A 6420-nucleotide genomic window follows, 5' to 3' on the forward strand; every position below is an offset into this window, starting at 1 on the left:
AGGTCATAAGGTGGGCCCTACTCCAATTTGACGTGTGTCTTGATAAGTAGAGGAGATTAGGACACACACACACACACACGGAGGGAAGACCATGTGAAGACACAGGGAAGACAGCCATCTACAAACCAAGGAGAGTGGCCTCAAAAGAAACCAGCCCTCTTGACACCTTGATCTTGGATTTCTAACCTCCAGAATTGTGAGAAAATTGATTTCTGTTGTTAAAGTGCTGTGTTTTGTTAGGGCAACCCTAGCAAACTAATACACTCCCCTAACAGAGTGAGCTTCCTTGGAAACCCATCCCAGGCACAGCCCATAATGGCTTAGAGCACCCATGAAAACTCTCTGAAGCTTTATTTTATAAACATAAATAGCTACAAATTCATATTAGTTTAATACAAAATATTTAATGTTAATTTCCAAAAAGCAAAATAGTCAAACCCTACTCCCAGCCACCTCCAGGCTGAGGGATGGGGGAGAGGCAGGGCATACAGGCCCCAGCTGGGCTGGTGGGTATCAGGAAACCTGGCCACTGGAATTTTCATTGGCCCATTACAACCTTTCTGGGCTTTGGTCTTCTCATCTGTAAAATAGGGACCATAATTCCTCCCCAGGGCATCCCACTGAATGTTTGTGAAGACTAAAAGGTAATGATGAAAAATTTTGGGGTTGGTATCCCTAATCTGCAGTAATATTAACATGCTCAGAGTGGGAATTCCATGGTGGTCCAGTGGTTGGGACTCCGCGCTTCCACTGAAGGGTGCATGAATTTCATCCCTGGTCGGGGAACTAGGATCCCACAAGCTGCAAAAAAACAAAAAACAAAACAAAACAAAACCCTCAGAATTGCTCCAAGGGAAAAGAAGATGAAGGGGGGAAAAAAGATCAAAGTTTTAGGTTTAGGGACATTACAGGGAAACTTCTGTTACTCTAGATGCGTTAATTGTTGTATATTCTAATGGACATACTTCTGGTCATTACATCAAAGTATAGTCAACATCCCTCAACCTTCCCCTCCTTCCCCTTGGAGGATAGTGTCAGCTGCAAAGCTAGAGGTTGTCAGCGACACCTTGTGGCCTTTGTGGTGTACTGTCCTTGCATATATTGGGCATCCCCCAGGCTCTTTTGCTAAAGGGCTTAAAAGAGGTACCAAGTAATACCCCCTTCCCCCGACAATATATCCCAAACAGGCAGGTTAATAATTTGACATCTTTAAAACCAATATATTTTACATTATCCTTTAACCCATTTATTTAGTGAAGGCAAGAGAAACGGTTTTCTATCAACAAAATCATGTATTGTGTTCAATATAAAGGTCTGTTACGTGCAGTAATGAACATTATGCCTTAAGTTATTTGGAGTTACCTTCATTGTTGAGTTTTTTACTTCTCTTACTATGGAACAATTTTCAGTTTTCTCTTATTAAGGAAGGAGTACAGTCTTACTTAAAATATGTTTTAAAAATTTTAGGTTTTCTGGTCAGGAAAACATCATATAATTTCTAACATTTATTTTTGAGTAATATCATTTTCAACTGATAGTAAGTCCAAAGAGTTAATGTTTATTTGATACATTTTATTTTCAAATACATTATTTTATTTTATTATTTTGTTCTCCCAGCTTTATTGAGATATAATTGACATACAGCACTGTATAAGTTTAAGGTGTACGGCATAATGATTTGAATTAGATATATCATGAAATGATTATTACAGTAAGTTTAATGAACATCCATTATTTCATGTAGATACAAAATTAAATAGAAAATTTAATAGAAAAATGTTTTTTCCTTGTGATGAGGACTCTTAGGATTTACTCTCTCAATTTTCATATATAACATACAGCAGTGTTAATTATCTTTATCATGTACATTTTATCCCCAGTACTTATTTATCTTATAACTGGAAGTTTGTACCTTTTGCCTTTATCTAATCCCCCCCATACCCCACCTCTGGCAACCACATATCTAATCTCTTTTTTTTATGAGTTTGTTTGTGTGATGGTTTATTTTTTATTTTTTATTTTTTTTGCGGTATGCGGGCCTCTCACTGCTGTGGCCTCTCCCGTTGCGGAGCACAGGCTCCGGATGCGCAGGCTCAGCGGCCATGGCTCACGGGCCCAGCCGCTCCGCGGCATATGGGATCCTCCCGGACCGGGGCACGAACCCGTATCCCCTGCATCGGCAGGCGGACTCTCAACCACTGCGCCACCAGGGAGGCCCGATGGTTTATTTTTGAAGTATAATTGATCTACAACACTGTTAGTTCCTGGTGCACAGCATAGTGATTCGATATTTTTATACATTGCAAAATCATCACTGCAATAAATCTATTTACACTCTGTTACCAATCAAAGATATTAAATAATTATTGACTATATCTCTCACGCTGTACATTTCATACCGGTGACTCATTTGTTTTGCAGCTGGAAGTTTGTACCTCTTAATGTCCCTCACCTGTTTCTCTCCTCCCCCCAACCCCCTCCTCTCTGGCAACCACCTGTTTGTTCTCTGTATCTCTGACCCTGTTTCTGTTTTGTTACGTTTGTTCATTTTATTTTTTATTTTTTTGGCTGCATTGCATGGTATGCAGGATCTTAGTTCAGTGACAGGGATCGAACCCATGCCTCCTGCAGTGGAAGCATGGAGTCTTAACCACTGGACTGCCAGGGAAGTCCCTATTTTGTTTTTTTAGATTCCACGTATAAGTGAAATTATACAGTATTTGCCTTTCTCAGTCTAATTTTTTTTCACTTAGCTTAATGCCCTCTAGGTCCATCCATGTTGTCACATATGGCAAGATTTCATTCTTTTTTTATGGCCGAGTAATATTCCATTGTGTATATATGCCACATCTTTTTCCATTCATCTATTGATGGGCGCTTAGGCTGCTTTCAAATCTTGGCTATTGTAAATAATGCTGCTTTGAACATAGGGGTGCATGTATCTTTTCAAATTAGTGCTTGCTGGATTGTATGGTAGTTCAATTTTTGATTTTCTGAGGAAACTCCATACTGTTTTCCATAGTGGCTGTACCAATTTACATTCCCACCAACAGTGCATGAGGGTTCTCTTTTCTCCACATCCTCACCAATGCTTGTTATTTGTTATCTTTTTGATAATAGCCATTCTGATGGCTGTGAGGTGATATCTCATTGTGGTCTTGATTTGCATTTCCCTGATGATTAGTGATATTGAGTATCTTTTCGTATACTTGTTGGCCATCTGTTTGTCTTTGGAAAAATGTCTGTTTACATCTTCTGCCCATTTTTTAATTGGGTTGTTTGTTTTTTTGATGTTGAGTCATATGAGTTCTTTGTGTATTTTGGATATTAACCCCTTATCATATAAATTGTTTGCAAGTATTTTCTCTCATTCAGTAGGCAGCCTTTTCGTTTTGTTGATAGTTTCCTTCACTGCGCAATGGCTTTTTGGTTTGATGTAGTCCCGTTTGTTTATTTCTTTGCTTTTGTTTCCCTTGCCTAAGGAGACATCCAAAAAAAATACCAAGACTGATGTCAAAGAGCATACTGCATATGTTTTCTTTTAGAAGTTTTAAGGTTTCAGGTCTTACATTTAAGTCTTTAATCCATTTTGAATTTATTTTTGTTCATGGTGTGGGAAAGTAGTCCAATTTATTTCTTTTGCATGTAACTATAATTGAATTATAGTTTTGTCCAGGTATATGCCCAGGAGTGGGATTGCTGAATCATATGGCAACTCTATTTTTTTTTTTTTTTTTGCTGTACGCGGGCCTCTCACTGTTGTGGCCTCTCCCGTTGCGGAGCACAGGCTCCGGATTCGCAGGCTCAGAGGCCATGGCTCACGGGCCCAGCCGCTCCGCGGCATGTGGGATCTTCCCAGACCAGGGCACGAACCCATGTCCCCTGGCATCGGCAGGGGGCCTCTCGACCACTGTGCCACCAGGGAAGCCCGGCAACTCTATTTTTAGTTTTGAGGAATCTTCATACTGTTTTCCATAATGGCTGCACCAATTTACATTCCCACCAACAGTGTAGGAGGGTCCCTTTTTCTCCACACCCTCTCCAGCATTTATCATTTATAGACTTTTTAATGATGGCCATTCTGACTGCTGTGAGGTGGTACCTCAGTGTAGTTTTGATTTGCATTCCTCTAATAATTTGTGATGATCATCTTTTCATGTGATTTTTTGGCCATCTGTATGTCTTATTTGGAGAAATGTCTATTTAGATCTTATGCCCTTTTTTTTTTTTTTTTTTTTTCTTTTTGTGGTACACGGGCCTCTCACTGTTGTGGCCTCTCCCGTTGCGGAGCACAGGCTCCGGACACGCAGGCTCAGCGGCCGCTCACGGGCCCAGCTGCTTCGCGGCATGTGGGATCCTCCCGGACCGGGGCATGAACCCTCATCCCTTGCATCGGCAGGCGGACTCTCAACCACTGCGCCACCAGGGAAGCCCTTATGCCCATTTTTTGATTGGGTTGTTTGCTTTTTTGTTATTGAGTTGTATGAGCTGTTTGCATATTTTGGAAATTAAGCCCTTGTTGGCTGCATCATTTGCAAATATTTTCTCACAGTCCATTGGTTGTATTTTCATTTTGTTTATGGTTTCCTTTGCTGTACAGAAACTTGTAAGTTTGATTAGGTCCCATTTGTTTCTTTTTATTTCTATTGCCTTGGGAGACTGAACTATGAAAACATTGGTCAGATTTATGTCAGAGAATGTTTTGCCTGTGTTCTCTTCTGGGAGTTTTATGGTGTCATGTCTTATATGTAAGTCTTCAAGCCATTTTGAGTTTATTTTTGTGTATGGTGTAAGGGTGTGCTCTAACTTCATTGATTTACATGGAGCTGTCCAACTTTTCCAATACCACTTGCTGAAGAGACTGTCTTTTCCCCATTGGATATTCTTGCTTCCTTGGTTGAGATTAATTGCCCATAGGTGTGTGGGTTTATTTCTGGGCTCTCTATTCTGTTCTGTTGATCCATATGTCTGTTTTTGTGCCAATACCACATTGTTTTGATTACTGTAGCTTTGTAGTATTGTCTGAAGTCTGGGAGGGTTATGCTTCTTGCTTTTTCTTTTTTCTTCCACAGGATAACTTTGGCAATTCTGGGTCTTTTATGGTTCCATATAAATTTTAGGATTATTTGTTCTAGTTCTGTGAAAAATGTCATGGATAATTTGATAGGGATTGCTTTAAATCTGTAGATTGCTTTGGGTAGTATGACCATTTTAATAATATTAATTCTTCCAATCCAAGAGCATGGGATATCTCTTTGAATCATCTTCAGTTTCCTTTATCAATGTTTTGTAATTCTCAGCATATAAGTCTTTCACATCCTTGGTGAGGTTTATTCCTAAGTATTCTTTTTTTTTTTTTTTTTTTTTTTTTTACTGCGATTTAAAAAGCAATTGTTTGCATTCCCTTTCTGGTAGTTCATTGTTAGTGTAAAAAAATGCAACCAATTTCTTTCTTTTTTTAAAAATAATAGATTTATTTATTTATTTATCTATCTATCTATCTATCTATCTATTTATTTATTTTTGGCTGCGTTGGATCTTCGTTGCTGCCCGTGGGCTTTCTCTAGTTGCAGCGAGCAGGGTCTGCTCTTCATTGCGATGCACGGGCTTCTCATTGCGTTGGCCTCTCTTGTTGTGGAGCAGGGGCTCTAGGCACATGGGCTTCAATAGTTGTGGCGCGTGGGCTCAGTAGTTGTGGCTTGTGGGCTCTAGAGCGCAGGCTAAGCAGTTGTGGCACATGGGCTTAGTTGTTTCACGGCATGTGAGATCTTCCTGGACCAGGACTCGAACCCATGTCTCCTGCATTGGCAGGCGGATTCTTTTTTTTTTTTTTTTAATGTTTATTTATTTATTTGCTGTATCAGGTCTTAGTTGCGGTGCACGGGCTCTAGAGTACCCAGGCTCATTAGTTGTGGCACGGGCTTAGTTGTCCTGCAGCATGTGGGATCTCAGTTCCCTGACCAGGGATCGAACTGGCATCCCCTGCAATGCAAGACCGATTCCTAACCACTGGACCACCAGGGAAGTCCCGGCAGGCGGATTCTTAACCACTGTGCCACCAGGGAAGCCCTGCAACCGATTTCAGTATGTTAACTTTGTATCCTCTTACCTTGCTGAATTTGTTTATCAGTTGTAGTAGTTTTTGTGTGGAGTCTTCAGGGTTTTCTATATATGTCATCTGCATATAATGCAGTTTTACCTCTTCCCTACCAATTAGAATACTTTTTATTTATTTTTCTTGTCTGATTGCTGTAGCTAGGACTTCCAAGTGTTTAACTTCCAAATGTTGAAGAGAAGTGGTAAGAGTGGGCATCCTTGTCTTGTTCCAGGTTTTAGTGGGAAGGTGTTCAGGTTTTCACTGTTGAGTATTACGTTGGCTGTTGGTTTGTCATAAATAGCTTTTATTATGTTGAGATATGT

This window comes from Hyperoodon ampullatus, assembly GCF_949752795.1.
Source record: "Hyperoodon ampullatus genome assembly, chromosome: 6".
Lineage (NCBI taxonomy): Eukaryota > Metazoa > Chordata > Mammalia > Artiodactyla > Ziphiidae > Hyperoodon > Hyperoodon ampullatus.